Source organism: Artibeus jamaicensis, unplaced genomic scaffold (assembly GCF_021234435.1).
Source record: "Artibeus jamaicensis isolate MK-2021 breed Jamaican fruit bat unplaced genomic scaffold, CSHL_Jam_final scaffold_847, whole genome shotgun sequence".
In the NCBI taxonomy this organism is placed as follows: Eukaryota; Metazoa; Chordata; class Mammalia; order Chiroptera; family Phyllostomidae; genus Artibeus; species Artibeus jamaicensis.
The window spans coordinates 23,636,813-23,654,867 of record NW_026522057.1 but is presented as its reverse complement, the minus strand read 5'-3'; the positions used below and the strand labels follow the sequence as shown (position 1 = coordinate 23,654,867).

The 18,055-nt window shown below is 53.4% G+C and overlaps 1 non-coding gene across 1 annotated transcript; it reads right to left on the bottom strand.

The window, feature by feature from the left end:
- Positions 1–8,283: 8,283 nt before the first annotated feature.
- Positions 8,284–8,596, bottom strand: LOC119064165 (small nucleolar RNA U85). The gene has a single exon (XR_005085330.2). It is a non-coding gene; the product is annotated as a small nucleolar RNA U85 (small nucleolar RNA).
- Between the last annotated feature and the right edge of the window lie 9,459 nt (positions 8,597–18,055).

The following is an 18,055-nucleotide window of genomic DNA, read 5'->3' as shown; positions in this document are numbered from 1 at the left end:
TCCTTTGGCTCTTTGATACGGTGCTGCGATGGTTATAGTTTCTTGCATGTAACTGTGTTGTATGTGTACGTGTAGGTGGGTGTGTATACACACACAGAGACAAAAGTCTTTCTCTTTGCTCTCCTTAGACCTACGACACACCTCCTGTAGCCCCATTCATTTATTTTGAGTGCTGTTCTTCATCGAGATGTAATTTGCATACACGGCACAGGTCGGAGTGTAGAGTTGCGTGAGCTCGCGCCTGTGCGATGGCTCCCCGAGTCGGTACCCGCCTTCCCCGCGGCCAGTCTCTCTTCTGCCTCCTATCCTCAGAATTTAGTTCTGCCCGTCCTAGAAATTCACTTAAAAATAATTATAGGGCATCAACTCTTTGTTGACCAGTTTATTTCACTCAGCAAAATATTTTTGAGATTCACCCATGTGGTTCATTTTATCCGAAGTTCAGTGTTGACTGAATGGTTGCATCTCCCCCAAATTCATGTGTTGTAGCCCTGACGCCGCAGTGTGAGGCATTCGGGGATGGGGCCTCTGGGTGATTGGGGTTGGATGAGGTCAAGAGCAGGGACCACCTGACGGAATTAGTGACTTTGTAAGAGGAGACACCAGCGAGAGTGGCTCTCCCTGCCCACACACACACGGAAAGGCTTGGGAGAACAAGAAGGCAGCCGTCTGCAAGTCAGGCACGGAGCCCTCATCAGAACCCCACGTCCCAGCTCCTTGAACTTGGACTTCCAGCCTGCGGAAGTCTATTGTTATGGTATGTTGTTATTACAGCAGCCCAACCAGACTAAACTTCCCTTCCGTCCTGTTGCAGAAGTCACTCCAGTGCATCCGTCTGTTCTCCTGTTCACAGTCATGTGGGTCATTTCCAGTTTGAGGCACATGAATAAGGCTGTTACCATCAATCGTGTGCAGTTTCACTCCTCTCTCTGTGCGTCCTGTCTGGTCTCCCATACTGCCTCTCCCCTTACGGGTTGAGAATTCGTGTCTGAACTTGTCCACAGTCACCTGATGCCCTCACGGGGCGTGTCTTAGGAGGATGCTCGGGCCAGATGTGCTCATCCCAGATGGGCTCATCCCAGATGGGCTCATCCCAGATGGGCTCGCCTACTGCCCACCCGTCAGAGACTGTGGCTGCCCTACATTAAAATCCTCTCATGTCCGTGTCCCTAGAGGGAGGGGACAGGAGGAGGGGGGTCAGGAAGGGAAGCAGCAGCGCACACACTCCTCACCCCTCCATCCCTCTAATGGCTGACAAATGTCTGCAGTCCCGCAATTTCACCACCGTCCTTCCTCCCGGCTCAGCCGACTAACCACACGCATTAAGGTGATGGCTGTTGATGGCCCTTAATGAGGATGCGTGGGGAAGAGTGCCCTCTGATCTCGTCCTACAGATCTCAGCTCAGCGGCAGAGGTGAGGAAGGGGGGGCCGAGAACGGGCCAGGAAGAGGAGAGGTGTGTCAGCTGATCGATGTTTCAAAGGAGAGCCATATTTTGCGGGCAAAAGAAAACTCGCTCATACATAGCACTTTGAAGTAAAAATAAACACAAAATGACATAAAGCACCGAGCCATGAGGTCAAAGACAGTAAAATAATCGATACTCAGGGTGAAATGCAAGGACACTGAGCCCTTCCATCGCCGGAGCGGAAATTCCAGCCGCTAGGCCCCCGTCAGCTCCTCGGCCTGTCGAGTCCCAGGAGGACCCCGCCCCGCCCCAACCAGAGGAACTGGAGGGTATTTGAGACACACCTGCACCTCTGTGATCACAGCTAGCGGGCCTCTGGCCAGATCACAGAGAGGACAGGCACGCGACGGGCCTGCAGGGGGCGCCCGTGGGAGGCTTTCCAGGAAACTGGGCTTCGCCGTCACTGATGCCTCCTCTGAGTTCTCGCTTCACAGAGGACGAGCCTCTTTGAGAAAGCACGCTGACCCTCGGCTCTTCTCCTCGGGAACTGCCCGCCCGGGACGGGGAGCCATTGGGCAGACACACCCGGTTACATTTAGGTTCCACTGATCAATGACATCAGTCACCTGGCGACACATCTCACATCTGTTTGGCAGCCTAGTGCCGGGGCTCCTCGTGGAGAGTGAAAGAGGGAGATTTTCCTTGGCGTTCGGGGGAAGGACTTTTCCCACTTTTCCATCATTGCGTCATCTCCGGGCGATTAGGTGCCTCCTGCAAGACCAGTTCTAACGCCATAGGGCCGGCGGCAGGCCCCGACTGCGTCATTATAGGTAACAGAGCCGGTCGCTGCACAGGCGGACGGAGAACTTGTTTGGGGAACCCTAGTGTGGACCAGGGTTTTTAGGACGCAAGGCTGGAGGAGAGCGGGCCTCAGCACACGGAGCTGGATGCACCTCGGGCGTGACAGGAGGCTGTGCCCAGACCAGGTTCTGGCCCTGACGCCCCGCCCCCTGACCTTGGCACTGGGGGGCAGGATGGGACCTTCTGCACCAGCCATTTCTGTCTGTCACCTCCACCCACTGCGCCTTGGGAGGAAGTTTATCAAAAAGTCCTGAATGCGGTGCAGGTTGTACAGAATCCAAAGTGCGTGGAGCCTGACCACCCGCAGCCCCCCAGTAGCACCATCCACGTGAATGGCCTCCTGTCCGAGTCAGACGCCGCTGTGAGCTCCACCTTGCAGAGGAAGGAGCCAATACACACGCACGATTGGACCATCAGTGGGGGGGGGGGTCTCTCAGGCAGTGGGGGGGGTGGAGCTGAGATTAACTTACTAAGCTGGTATAAACTCAACCCTCACTTTCTCTCTAACCTGAAGCTTAACCCGAACCTGACCTCACTGAAAACTACCACTAAACTCACCTCGCTGCCTAACTTAACACATGAACCCCCACCTCAAGGCCGACTCTAACCCCATCGCTAAATCTGACAATAACAACAGCAGCAAAAACACACTTAGATGACGGTGGTGGTGGTGGCAGCTAGTGGTGACTGAGGGCTCTCAGTGCCAGGAACTTAGATACCGTTTCTTGTTTAAATCTTAAACACTTAAGAGCCAGGTACTACTACTACTCTTATACCCATTTTACCGAGAGGAAAACCAAAGGCCTCAGATGTCAAGCCCCCTGCTGACAGCGAACAGCCAGCCAGCGCTGGGAGCAGGGTTTAACTCGGGTCCGTCTGATTCCAGGGCCGTTTTGCGGCCAGCGTGCCCTGCAGACACCGCCAGTGCACTTGGCTGTTTCCCGTCTGATTTTGTCCTCGTTGTCTTCGGTCCAGTTTCTCTGCCTGACACTTCTCTTCTCTCCTCAACCTCTCTGGATCAAGGCCCTTTGTCCTCCAAACAGAAGAATTTCATCAAAACTGTGCATCCTTGCCCTCCTCTGTGAAGCTGCTTCTGAAACCAGCAGGTTCCCTGGACATTTCCCAGGCAGAGCCGGCGTGGAAGTTCGGCGAGTCCGACAGCCCCGTGTCGCTTCCAGATAAAGCCCCGTCAGCCTGCCATCTGAACATCGCTTCCTCCAGAGGTTGAAGGCGCCTTGGCCCCCATGCACAGCCCACCGCCCGCCACCTGGGGCTCGGGGCTTGCTACCAGTCTGTGGCTGCTCCTCAACGCGACAGGCTCGAGCATAGTTGTAGTCGTGAGGATAATTTCCAGAACGAAGCTAGAGAAATGTGCATGTTTACGGGCCTCGCTTCCCTCTAAAGCCCTCGCCGAGGCCGGCGGGCACTTTTCAGCCACCACGAGGCGCGGTGCTTTATGCCGGACAAAGAGAACTAGATCATGAGACCTCACCTTTGTTCTCTCTCTCCCTCACCTCGCCCTCGGCCGTCAGAAACAAGGCATTGTGAAAAATGATTGTCCAATTTTCCCAACGTGATTGATTTGCTGCAATTTTTTTTTTAAAGAAAGAAAAGGAGGGAGCACCATCAAGCACCCCCTCTCCTGTCCCCTCTGCTGCCTCCACCGGTCGGAGTCTGTGCCAGGGGACTGGCCGTGCCCGCGTGCCCGACAGCCCGATGGATCCCAGATGCTGGGGACACGTCTCCTGCTTCGCTGTGTGCGGGTGGCACAGGGTGGCACCGGAGGGGCACAGTACTGCCCCTCGCACAGTTCTGCCCTGGCTACTTGAAAGAAACCAAGAGGAAAACATTGGAAGTGACAGCCACAAGGAAGATGAGGGAGAAAGAGGAGGAGGAGGAGCTGCTGTCATCGCCAGAGGGCAGGGGACATGAGCCCTTTCCCTGGTGTCCGAGGCAAGGAAATTAACCAGTCAGCTCTGATCGCAGGTTTTCCTCCTTCTTTGTTGCCCTTTCACCTCGCTTCCCCAGATTAAACTCCGAGAGAACTGAAGAGCCTTAAGAAACACGGCGACCTGCCTCCTGTCTGCGGTCACCCCTTCGTGGGCGCATTGGGCGGCCCGAGTCCCAGTCCGCAGGTGAACCCCGTGTTGAATATTCCACAGAGACAGTTACGTGGGCCAGGCACTGTTTCCTGGGCCGGTGATGCCTCCAAACAAACAGAACCAAACCAATATTCCTGCGCTCAGGGGCCGACCTCCTAGTGAGGAGGGACGTTCAGTAGACAATACACTGGGTACCTGGTGTGCCAGATGGAAAAGCGAGGAGGGGACTGGGAGCGTGGGGTATCAGGAAAGATGCTTGAGGAGGTGAGGGAGGAAGCCACAAGTCCTCTAGACAGAGGACGCAGCCAGTGCAAAGGCCCTGGGGCACTGGCCTGGCAAGTTTGAGAGGCTGCACGGTGCCCGGGTGTGGCTGGAGCAGGAAGGGGGCATCAGGAGGTCAGATGGGAGATGTGAAAGCATCGGGGAGCCGGTCCCGCAGGGCTTTGCCAGCCATCGCTAGTTCCCTGGCTTTCGCTGCATGGGGTGTTCTCTTAGTCTTGTGCAACGAATGAGGAATGAGAAATGATAATAGGAGTCAGCGTGGGTTTGTGATGTGCTTGCCAGACACCCTCCACATTCCTCCGTGGCTGGGGAGACCCCCAGGAACGTTCTCCGCAGCGCGACAGCCTCCTCCAGAGCCTGCTGCCGCCCCGCAGAGGCCTTCAGTCTAGCGAGTCCCGCGCCCTCTTCTAGAAGATCTTCTGTCTTTACTTCCTCAGCGAACTCACCCGGCCTTGGGTCTTCGTTGCCATCCAGAGTCTGACCAGGGCCAAGTGTACATACGCAGTCCCAACCCTTCTCCCGAACTCCAGACGGGTACACCCAGCAGCCCACTCCTCATCTCCACCCGTCTGAGAAACCCGGACTCAGAACGTCCACAGATACACTCCCGGTTCCAGTGTGAGAGTCAAACCCGAGTACACCCAGCCCGCCCCTCCCACCGCCTTCCCCACCTCAGGAGACCGCAGCCTCCCCCACCCCCGCTGGGCAGGCATCCGTGAGCCCTTCCTTCGGTTTTTCGTGCCCCGTATCTAAGCCATCGGCAAGTCCCGTCTGCTCTACATTCAAAGCATGGAGACCTGGCCACACCCCACGGCCACCTTTGCCGCCGCCCCGATCTGCGCCGCCACCGCTGGCTCTCGCTTTGACCACCATGATGACAGCCTCCTAACCGCGCTGCTGGGACCTACTCACCAAGACTCTCTCCTCCACGTGACAGCCCACGGCCACTCCGGTGCTCAAACCCTCCACGGCCCCCATTTTTCTCAGAGTGAAAGTCCACAGCCGTGCTGTCCACTCAGGACGTGCCGGCACGGAGGGAGGTTTCCACTCTGCTGTCCAGTGTGGCAGCCTCAGGCCACGTGTGGCTGTGGAGCACTCGGAATGTGGTCAGAGCCACTCCATTTCTTTCTCGCTTTAATTAGTTTACATTTAAACAGCCCCGTGTGGCCGGGGGTGGCTACCCCACTGGACAGTGTGAGAAGGCCCAAGCGAGTGGCCCCTCCTTTGGCTTCTTCCCCTGTCCCCTGAGTCGCACACCCGCCCCCTTCCAGCCACTCTGACCTCTTATGTTTGCTCCTCAGAAATGCCAGCCTCAGCCCCACTGTGCGCTCTTTCCCCGGTGCGTTGTTTCTGCGTGGAAGGTGGCCCCCCGAGACAGCTGCGTGGGTGGCATCTCGCCTCCGGCAGGCCACCTTCTGAAGCCCACCCCACCTCCCACCCGCATCTGCTCCCAATCTACCTGCCTTACTCTTCCTTTTCTTTTTTACTTACTTCTCACCTGCTAGCAAGTGGCATCGTCACTTACTTCTCGGGTCTGTTGTTTTATATCTGCCCTCTGAAACGCCCACTCATCCAGGGTGGCCACTGCTGAGCCACCAGCACCTTGAAGGGGGTGTTCAGTGCCGGTCTGTTGGAAGGACTCAGTCGGGGAAGGCCGGGCCCCGCCCCGCAGCCCCCCAGGTCCTCCGTGGGGAGCACTGGTGTTTGTGGCTTCCTCCTGGAATGCACGGCGTCCCCAACCCTGTCCATTCATCAGCTAAGCTAAGAGAGTCGCTCCTTGCCAGCCTGGTGTCAGGTGCTAGGGACACAGCAGGGACCAGGGCAGGCAAGAACCTCTGCCTCAGGGAGCGGACGTTCACTTCAGGACATAGATGCCGGACAGCAAACGGGAAAAGCAGACGTGTAATCGGTGTTAGGTAGAAACAAGGGTTAAGAAGGAGAGAATGAAGGCACCCGGGTGAACCTGGAGCATGGAGGCGTCTCTGAGGGAGGAGAGGGACCCAGCTCAATGGAACCCGGGAGAGTGTCCCACGAAGAGGGAAAAATGAAATGAATGGGAACAGCAGACGCCGAGGGCCCTGCGGGAAGGGGGACTGAGGCCTGACGCTCGTTGGGATGCAATGCACGTGACATTGGAATGCAGTAAGGTCGCCCAGGGGAGACGGGCCCCAGGTCCACTGAGCCTCGGGTCTCCTACTTCCTCTCCCGTCACCGAAGCTGGCTCCAGTCTCCTGTTTCGCTGAGTGCCTAGGACATTCATAGCCTAAAACATCTTTTTAATGGCACACTTGCAAGTGAGATTTTATGCAGAAGCCACCAAATAACAGATGTGAGTGGAGCCGTTCCGGCAGCAGGTTGGAATCCACACCTTTCCCGCCACTTCTTGAGTCTGCTGAAGGCACCTTGGTGAACCCCAAAGATTCCAGGAGCTTTAGTTAGAAGCGCCCCGCCCGTGGCGTGCATGGCGTCAGGGAGCCCGGCGCTGCCTCCACTGGTCCACATCCATGTGGGAGCCTTATCGTCACACGCAGACTGTCACCTCCTTCCTGGTGGGGAGGTGTCCTCTCTGACGTCCCCTGACAGGGCCCCGAAGCGTGGAGTGTTCTGGAGAGGACCACGCACCTAGCATTATCCTCCTAGTAAACGCCGGGCGTCGGCTGCCCGACCCTGTCCTGTCCCACTTCTGTGTGTCTGAGACTTCGCTGAAGAGCGAGTTTGAAAACAAATGCAGATTCCACAGTCAGAGGTGGGGTGCATAGAAATCTGCCGGTTTAACGAGCGTCCCAGGCGACCTGGGCAGCTGTCTGCACGCAGCTCTGTCTTGGAAGGACACGCAAGTCGCCCGTCACGTGGAATGGTCCCGAGTGGAGCCTCACTTCATGACCACTAATTAGAGTCGTGTTATTTGGGGAGTTATATTCCAAAAGCAAGGAAGATTCAGTGCAATTCAAGGGTCAAGGTAGGAAGATGACTTTTCAATTAAAAATAACCTTCGATAGTATCAGAACTACACCTTGTTTGACGAGCCTGTGGACAAGTGTGCATTAATGTCATTACCCGAGGGACAGCTAAACTTAGCACGAGGTGATGTTCTACATGATGGGCTCCCACCCTGCACCCCACCCACCCCACCCATAAAGTACCAGGGTGAGGGCTCCAGTGCCTCGTCACTGTGATAGAGGATGCGGAGCTCTCTGTCAACAGCCCTGATTTGTGGCAAAGAGAAACCCTCTCTGTGGGCATGAAAGGTCAGGCACGTTCTGCTCTGCTCTTGCTTCATACACTCGCTTGCCAATTCCTAGTCACATTGTCTGGGTTCAGACGGCTTCTCAGGCAGGAGCCCCATCCTACGAAATTGAGAACCGCCATGCCCGATTCAGTATCTGGCGTTCGTGAGTGACTGACTTAGTCATCATCAGAACCGGCTACATCATCAGCAAGGCCCAATGTGCAGGGTGAAACTGCAGGTTCAAACGATATTAAAAAATTTCAAACATTCTTAAGACTTTGGTGATGGCCACAGCAGAACATGCAGCCAAGCTTGGGGATCTCCCGTGTGGGGGCACAGTGGGTCCGCACAGATCACACATTCATGAAGCCGGCCCTGGTCATCACTGTCTTTTCCTTTCCCAGCCGCCCGATGACCAGACCTGGGTTTCTTCTCTTGGTGGACATGGTGCAAGCCACGTCCTTCGGGACTCTCGACCCTGGTCCCATGAACACGCCCTGCCCCTACTCTCACCCCAGTCACTGCAACTTCTTCCTGGCAGCTGGGAAGAGCCCTGTGTATGGGAGAGAGGCAGTTCAAAAGCAGGAAGGATTTCTTGTTGGCCTGCCCTTCCAGTGAACACACAGACCTCTGGATTGCCCCTGCATGGCCTGCGGCTCCCCAGGACCCCTGATATGGTTAAAGGCAGGGGCCACAGGTCTACAGGTCTAACAGCATAAAAGCCATCCATTGCCTCGGAGGTGAAGAGTGGCTCAGACAGCCTTCCCCTTGCCTGCTGTTGGCTCACCCACAGCCCCACCGCCCCAGCCCCCAGCCGCCCAGCATCCGCTAAGCCACTGGGTCGTAGCGGCCGGTTTCCTTCTCGGCGCCCCTGGCGGACTGAGTGTTCTGGGAGGACAGGGGCCAGGCCCGAGAATCCCCAGGGACTTGAACAGACCCTGGCACATGTTCGGCACTTAATTAGTGTTTGTTTAAATGACTGAAAGGAAATTAATAAATGAAGCCCAGATGGCAAAGTTAGCTTCTTATGGCTTGCGATGGAGTTTTTCAAACCATCTTCTGAATTCTCTTCCACGAGAGTACTAGAAGTATATTTTAAAAAGCAAAACACTGAAGCCATGTTGAACCCCCATTAGCACCTTCTGGAACCTTCCTTCCCACTACATGTGGTCCTGGGTGCAGCAGCAGCAGCCTCACCTAGGAACTTGTTAGAAATGCAAACTGGCAAATTCTCAGGCCCCTCCCCAACCCCCCTGAGTCAGACACTCCGAGGGGGGCCCAGCAGTCCGCGTTTGGATGAGGCTCCAGGTTACCCAAACGGCCCTCCCCTGACAGGACTAGACAGTGCCCTGAGGAACACAGTTTGGGAAACAGGACTTACAGAATTCCCTTCCAGGTGCACTTGGATTTAAAGACAAATCGACCGTTTGCAGCAGCAGCCTTGACAATCTCAAAGAATTAAATTTTATTGTGGAGTCTTACATAGTAAGTCAAAATCCCGTAAGGCTGGTTCTTGATAAAGACATTTATTTGACTCAGCCAGGAGGACCCTTGGGTGAGAATAAGAGAAAAAAGGTGAATACTCATATTAAGTGTCATTGGTTTTTTTAAGGGCTGTTTGTGGATGTGAAGCTAGAAGGTGAGTTAGGAGGAGACACATGTACGGTGAAGGAAATGCTGACATGCGACCTAGAAGCTCTACCAGAGGAGCCACCTTGTACAAGGTCTGAGCCAGACTCTGAGCCTTAATTTCTTCACACACGAAGATGCACGCAGGGCTGCCACGGAGGGTTGGGCAGGCTGGCCCTGCACAGGAGGGCCCAGCCGAGCAGCAGGCTTTGCCCCCCCCCCCCCCAGAGGAAGGGGCACCTCTGTGTAATGCGCTCAGAGACACACCACCGGCCGAGTCTCGGTGACTCCTGGCCCTGCCTGCCTCGTCAGGTTGTGAGGATCCAAGAGACAGCGAGTGAGAAGCAATTTCACAACTATAAGCGGTAGTATGAATACGAGATGGGACTTTATGTTGGTCGTTGCTGCAGCAACATGCTTGTATTTTGACATTTCATTCAGCCAAGCTGACCAAAGGCCTGATATGCTCACAGAACACAAATCACTCCCATCCACAGAAGCTCACGCAACCGGCACGGGAAAAACCAGCAAGACCTTTGTGTCTCAGGACTCTACGCTCCTGTGCAGCTCCCCACGCCCGTGAAGGGGCCGCCCCTTTATGCGGTAATCGCAAAGGCCTGACGGAGACCTGTAACAGTGTCTGCGATGCTGTAGCTTAACCTTCGCTACCAGCTGGTCCAGGGCTCAGTGGTAGACCCTTGGGAGGGCTCTGCTGGGTTGGGCTGAGCTGGCCTGGGGTTGGGGAGGGACCCATACACAGAACCCCAGTGCTCTTCAGTCGGGCAGTGGACCCTTGGAGGGGAGCCAGGCCTGGCCTTCGTCACTCTCATGCCGAGGAGGGGAGGAGACCCCTTCTGCCCTTTGCATTGGGAACACACATGAAATTCTCGTGTGAGCACAGTCAAACTCCCGGTCGACCTGACTCCTTAAGTCCCAGCGCATAAAATCGAGCACCAACAGCACTTTCTATCAAGGCAAACTGTCCTTGCTCATCGCCACCTTGTGGTGGCTCAGCACTATAGCAGCGGCTGAGGTGAGCTGATACCCACCTTTGGGGCACTTTGGACATTTGTAGAATTCTCCTTCCTTGGGATCAACCCCTTTGCTTCCTTTTCCTCAGTGTCCCATTGGAGAGACAATTAGTGCATCTCGCTGAGGTATCTGGGTAATCGGGATGAACTTGGCCCACCAGCCAGGTCTCTCTCCAGTCCCCACTTTTCCTTCCACCCGCCCCCTTGACATAGAACCTGGTAAGGCTCCTTGCAACCCCCAAATGTTCTGGTTTCCCCAAAGGGGACCTGGGCTTCCCAGGGAATGTGTTAAAAATAGGCCTTATTTTGTATTGCAAATCAAAAACTCCATCTCTGACCCCTCCCCCACCAGGGTCCCAGGGGAACTTCTGCACAGCGAGATAAGGTGGCTGGGTGCCTGAGGGCTGCCGGGTCTTCAAAACATGGCTTAATTAAGTTCCAGCCAACAGGCGACATCCACAGCCAACGGGCTCTTGGGAGATAAGACACAAGACACATCCACAGATGAAGGGCAGAGCTTAGAAGACACAATGAAATAAATCAGGGGCAGCACAGCCCATTTGCAAATGCAAATCCTCGTGCCAGGAGCCCTGCCCTCCACTGGGCGCTGAGAAGCCTGGTCCTGGGATGGGAGCCTGCTGGCCCTTCTGCCCGCTGCTCTCCATGGCTCCGATGGAGACCGAGCGTGGGAGTAGCTGGATGGGAAGGGGAGGCGAGGCGCCCCCAGTGGAGGGGAGTGTGTGTGCCTTCTCAATTCCGGAAGCGAATCCCCAGGGGCTCATTCCTTCCGAGCCTCCCGCCTCCTGCCGGGATGTGGGGGCATCCACAGGGCGCTGTCTCCCTGTGACCTGCGCCTGGCGCTGCCTTCCTGAGAATTCTAACTACATTCTTCCGTCCTCCAGGGGCAGGATTTTTCTGGCTCTTTCGTCATCAGTCGCCCACCCACCTGTCCCATTCTACATATCGAATATGAGTTCCCAGGGCTGCAAGGCTCCTTCGTGGCATCTATATAATACAATACCTATTATACATTATATGCGTTACCTATGTTATATATAATACATATTACATATATAAATACATAAGCATAGCCCCCACCCAAGAAACCATGACTGTTCCTGGACTTAGTGCTGGGTAAATTGAAAGCTGCAACCCTCCTTTGCTAACAGCAGAGTATACTTCCTTTGCCCAGGTACCTAGATCTTAACAGCAGAGTTGGCAGATTTCATGGTGTATGGTACAGACACAGAGTAACTCTCACACTTGGACTTGCCGAGGTTTTTCATGAAAACCTCTATAGACCATACAGCAAGTCTTTGAATAACATTGTTTGTTAAAATATTGATGGAAAAAAATCGATTCCCAGCCGGGTCCACAGGCTGTGTGGGGTTGGCTCGTTGGCTCGTCCTTCCCGTTCCTTTGCTGGGGCTCCTCCTTGGCCCCCAGTTCCCCCCCCCCCCGTGCCCCGAGTACCCGCAAGTGAGGTGAGCTGGCGTGTCCGAGACACTCCCATCGGAGTGAGTGAGGGTGCGTGTGAGCGTGCCCTGGGACGGAAGGGCCCCAGCCCACTGCGACCCTGAACTAGGACAAACGGGTGGGAAAATAATGACCTTAATTGTTTTCATTCATCTTTCTTAAATGTATGTGTAGCTGACATTTCTTTCAATTGTTAATATTGGAGGTGTCTTGGGTCTTTATTTAGGAGCTTGGCGATGTTTTCGTGACCAGAAATATGCTGTAGGAACTTAACTCTTGTGTGTATCAATTAGCCTACCGTAAACTGCTTTCCTCATAGGCCGTTTTGTTTGAAGGTGCGGTTTCCAAGAATCTGGGGGCAGTGGTGAGAGGGCTTGCTCTGCGCCCCTGGAGGGAACCGGTGTCAGATCCGCTGGTACAGTGAGCTTTGCCCTGTGGTTTCTTTGGAGTCACCTGCCCTCTTCCCCACCCCTCTCCAAAATAAACTAAATGCACGATTTTAATTCCAATAAATTACAATTGGTAAAGAACTTCCCAGCCTTCTATAGGATCACTGTTGGGAGAAGAGCTTTCCCTCCCGAAATTCTCAACTGTTTTATGGTCATGAAGCTTCCGGTTATGATGCACCATGCGTCCCCCTTCTTCGGCGATGCCTATTAAAATACCTAATCCAACTCTTCAACAAGCTGTGCCGATGGCTCCATTCTGAGCTGTGGCATTTGACAGCTTGCCTCCTCTCACAGGCCCCGTGTGAGCCTGAGCGGGGTACAGCCCCAGCCTGTGCTCTGGCCTCCGATCGCTCTGCCTCTTAAATCTCTCCAAGTTCACAGCCAAGCAAGAGGCAGGCACAGCCACCAAAAACCTCTGCAGCTTGCGTCTCTCTGGATCAGTGGAGTTTGAACATCCAGCGCAGGATCCGCCAGGTCTGTGGGGGCCTCTTCAGAGAGAAAATCAGCCCCCATCACAGCAGCCGAAAGCCCCAAGCCGACACGTCCACAAACCCCAGACGCCAAGCCACGCGGGCCCTCGGCCACACTGGGGGCCAGGCCCACACTCGCTTCTGGTTTTCCGCACAGAAAAGGCAGCAGTGTGTTCCCGAAATGAACTCCAAAGCCCTGCCCTGCCCCAGGATGAAGATCCACTTCCTATTCCATTTCCCATCCCAAGTTCTCCAAGTCAAAGCTTAGAGGAATTAAAAGACTGAGTTCCGAGTTCAAGAGCCACCCTTCCTGACCGACCGTTCTGCTTGGTCTGTGCCGGGTGCAGTTCACCCTGACACCCGGGAGAATCAGATCTTCGGTGGACGCAGCGTGGGTCTCCAGGAGGGCGTGAGGTTCCTCCAGGACCTTGACGTTCGGACCTGTTCTGCACCAAAGCTCTGACAGACACCCCACTTGAAAACAAGAGCTCGAGATCTCCCACGTGTGTGATAACAGCACTAGCCTTATACCTGCTGTCTTGACTTGGCTTGCACTGAAAACAGACCCTGAATTAAGGGTTTGGAGGCAAGCAGTTTATTGGGAAGGTGTGAGGATTGAATCAAATCTTGAAGTCCTAGCCCCCCACACCTCATAATATGACCTCATTTGGTAATAGGGTCCTTACAGAGGTTATTAAGGGTGGCACTAATACTAATATGACTAGTGTTCCTTTAAAAGGAGGAGCTTTCGGAGCCGTCTGCCCTCCCACTGGAAACCCCCCACGCCCCCACCCCGCACAGGTTCCCAAGCGGAAGTGCTTTTCCTTGGCGCTGAAGCTGGTGGCCCTGGGTTGCCTTGTGGGGCCAAGAATTTTCCCAGGCCTTCTTCAAGACATGGTATTTCCACTACATTTCAGCAACCTGGACATTTAGAATCTTTTTCTTTCTGTTACCACTTTTTCTGCATGAGAAGAATGTACGCTCTGTACATCCATGATCCACCACAATGACTAATGAGTCGTTAAGTGGCAGAAATCCATCTCAGATGAGCTTAAACCAAAAGGGGTGGCTCTGCCCCCATAACTGGAATGTTCAAGGCACGATGGCTTCAGGTGTAGCTGGATCAGGATCTCTGACCGTGCTGTGGGGACTCAGTCCCTCCCTCTCATCTCTAATTTCTCCTGGGTTGTCTTCTTTACCACGTAAGCTGCACCAGACGTAGCCTAAAAGGCTGCTGGAAGCCCTGGGCCCATCTCCTTGCATCTCGGCCTTATTCACATCTCCTCCTCCTCTAGTTTGTGCCTCTTTTCCTAGAGACTGAGAATTTTTGCGAAACAGAATACCCGTCTGTAGGAATCTTTCCCCGTCGCCCACAGAAATGTCGACCATGTTCTTGCACTGACTCCTAGCATAGAAGTTCTTAACTGGGGTGGCACTAGGGGGGGTCCATGCTTCCCTGGACTACAGACACGTGAACATCATCCTAAATGAAACTCACTGAAAATCGTGTGTGCATGTAGGAGGGGTGCTTTTTTGAAGGGTAAGGTAGTATGTTTCCCAGGGGTTAGAGAACCAGGAAAACTAGTATTTCCTTCGGGGTTCTGTTTGTGGGAGTTTACTTGGCATCAGGGCTGAACTTGGGATCGTGTGGTCTTGAAATAATATGACCTAGAAACAAGGGGTGTTTGCAAGATCAGGGGCCACCCAGTCCGCTGCCGTTGTGACGTCCGGCTGCTGCCTCACGTCCCCCCTGACCTCAGCACCGCTATTTCACACGCACTCAGCGAACACGTGTGTGAGTTCCGTGGGCCCCCGCTGACGCCGACTTTGAGAGAAAGGGATGGCATGCGTTCCCAGCTTCAGGAGAAATCCTGCGGGAAAGAATTTTGCCCAGTTTAACTCTTAATGGCCACGCTGGGGAGAGGTTTACCGTGTTGTGCCTGGGCGCGGCTCGGTGCCCCCCTCTGCTCTCCCTGGGACATGAGACGCGGCGTGCCCCTGAAACAGCCCCCATCCGCGGCTCCCTCTGCCTGTCACCCATCCATACCTGCCTCTGCTTCCCCGGCTCCCTCCCTCCGGCTTCACATTTACTTTCTGTTTTCCCGTCTCTGGCTGATTTGAGGAATGGGATGAGGTTTCCTGGGAGACTAGCCCAGGGCGCTTGACTGAAAACAGAGCTGCCCTGTGGCAGGCCACCGTGATAAAGGTGAGGCGCAGGGGAAATGCTCTCCATCACCACAGTTTAATGCCATACACGCCCCAGGTGTCAAGTGCAGAGAAAGCAGGGTAGGCTGAGTGGATGTGCAAAGGAGGCACTGGGCGAAGGGAGGTGGCCTCTTAGAGGTCCCCTGACTATAATCCGAAACACGCCGCCACCCCCCTCTGGAGCTCAGGCTCTGAAAGAGTGAGATGCCCATTTCCATCAGTATGCTGGGTGGAAGTCACATTGATACCTCAAAAAGGCAGTTGTAAAGAATTCGTACTTAATACTGCTGATCTGAGCCCAGCCCAGGCTTGGTTTCTGCGGGAGCACGTGGTTACCAACAACCAAAACAAACCGGAGCAGAGGAGACGTTTTGGGAAGGCCTCAGGGTCCACAGAACTGCAGGGAGGCCAGGAGACCAGGCCAAGGACGAAGAAGAGCCAAGCCTGCAGTGAGGAACAGGTTTCAGGAAGCCAGCCCCGAACAGGCTGGCGGGCATGTCACCATGACAATAAGTGGTCACCAGTTAGAGCTTCTGTCCTGGGAAGGGAGATCCAATTGGCTGAGCTCAGGTCACATGCTCACCTCTGGCTGTACCGGGGCGCTGAGCTGGAGGACCGGGCTCTTCAGATTCCCTAGTCCATTCCCTCTCCTCAAAATCATGTACAAGGGGGGATTGGTAATCCCCCAAAAGGAAGCTGGGGAATGTTTGCTGGGAAACCCACCACGCAGGCATGCACACACACACAGAACAGGATGAAAGTAAAATAAATCCCCCCACGCAAGGAGTTGAGTGAAAATAGTATCAAGCACAAGACGATTAAAAAATAAGGCAGCACTAGCTATTCCAGCATGTTCTGCCCATATGATGAAGTACTAATTATGCAGCAAGTACTCGTAGGAAATGGGTGCTTCTTCAAAGACAGAAGTGGTTGGAGAAAGGCGATGCCAAAGTGGGCTCATGGTCCGGGGAAGTTGCCCCAGAAGCCAAATTGATCCGGGTCTTGAAAGGGCAATGAGGGCCAGGAAGTAGGAAGTAAGTGAATGAGAACATTCTAGGGAGAGGGAAACAATTCGGATGAGTGCACCAGAATTCTGTTGAAATCTTTGCTGAAAAGATTGTACTACAGAGCCAGCCTGTCCGAGTTTGATCTTCCCTCCGCCACCGTGAGACTGAGCAATTTGCTTCATGCTTTGGGGGTGTCCTATTATCTAAAAGATGAGGTGAATAGGTCATATCTCACAGGGTGAAATGAGGTATGAGCCATGCCTGATGTTGTGCTTGGCTCGGTGCAGTAAAGACTTGGCAAATGTCAGCCTTTCTCCTTAATTCTTCCCCTCTTTATATGACATCACAGTGGTTCACAGGTAAGAAAGACTAGAGATTCGGAATCTGAGAAATAAAACCAGCTCTACTTTTAACAGTTTCAGACAGTGCGGTGTACCTAATATCGGGCTCCGACCCACATGAGGTGCGGAAATGGTCAGCACCCCCCCGCCCCCCGCCGCACCACCCCCAACCCCGCATCACTGACCTGCCTGCTGGGCAACCTGGAGAAGCACATCCTTCAGTCGGCCATCTCTGGGCTTCCATTTTCTCCTCCATTTGAAGACCATTTCTGGGGCCTTTAGAAAGCCCTGGTATCTCATTATCCATATATTTACTATGCAATTAATTCCATTTTTTAAAAGTCTGTTTTACTTTTACCCAAGAGAATTTATGAAAACATAGCGAATCTGGACGGCAAGGACAAGCCAAGGGCACGTGGTTCCGGGGCCCAGTCTCAACAGACCTTCTCGACCCGGGTTTGTGACTGTACACCAGGGCTTTCCGGGTGTAGCAAGTAGCCATTTGGCTGAAGCAGAACCTTGAAATACGGGCACCGTGGCAGAAGTGTGTGGACAGCGCTGCAAAGAAACCTCACCCCTGAGCTCTTGTCCACTCACAGGGGCACTGTGGTGAGGTGACCCTTGGCTGCATTTGATGGGGGGAATTGCTCGCTATGGGAGTATCGGGAAAGAGCCATCTCGAGGTCTGTTGTGGGGGGGTCATAGACTTAAGTGCCTACAAGCACCAGGCAAGTGACGGTAATGAGGAACGCGGGCCAGAAATTAATGTTTTACAGTTCCCATTCTCGGTGAATTATGTGCCTTTTTTTTATGTCTGCTTTTAATTTTCCCATCTTTGATAGAAACATGGGCAGAGAAAAATATTTCTCCATTATAAGAGATATTTTTGAAGGGCTCCTTAGCCATAATGTAAGGGTAATAATTGAGAATGTAAGTGTTCAATTATTGCTTAATGAAAAACAATAACTACACCAGGCAAGCCAAGTTTATTCTTTATTTTAAAAAATACCAGTTAGGACATCTGGTCTACCACGATGCTAAAGCCTGCTTTACCCCCATGTACTCCGCATTCAGTAGTCCATCTATCATAAGCCCAAACCGAGAATATCATGGAGGTAGGGAAAAAAAACACATAGAACTTTTGATGTAGCTTCTTCTGTTACCACATTCAACCAAGACATAAAAGGACCTTCCAAAGAAGAACTGTTAGAGCGTGCATTTTTAGGACAGTATTATAATGAGGTTCTAGTATATTTCACCTGCATAACCCCTTCCCTTCAACTGGACAATAGAGAGGCATAAACCAGTATAGGGAATTCTCCATGGACCTTAAAAAAATTGAGAAATTTTGGATTCATTTTTCTCTGTGCCATAGGGAGCTAGGGAAGAAAGGTATAACTTTGCCCCAAAATGGAAATGGGAGATTTTCTTTTGTTGTTGTGTTGTGAGACCTTCTAAACTTCTTTCTCTAGTAAGTCACGGAAACCCAGGGAACTTAAATAAAAAAATAAGCATAAAAAAAATCTTTCATACTTACCTAAATTTCACATCATTTATTTGATGAGA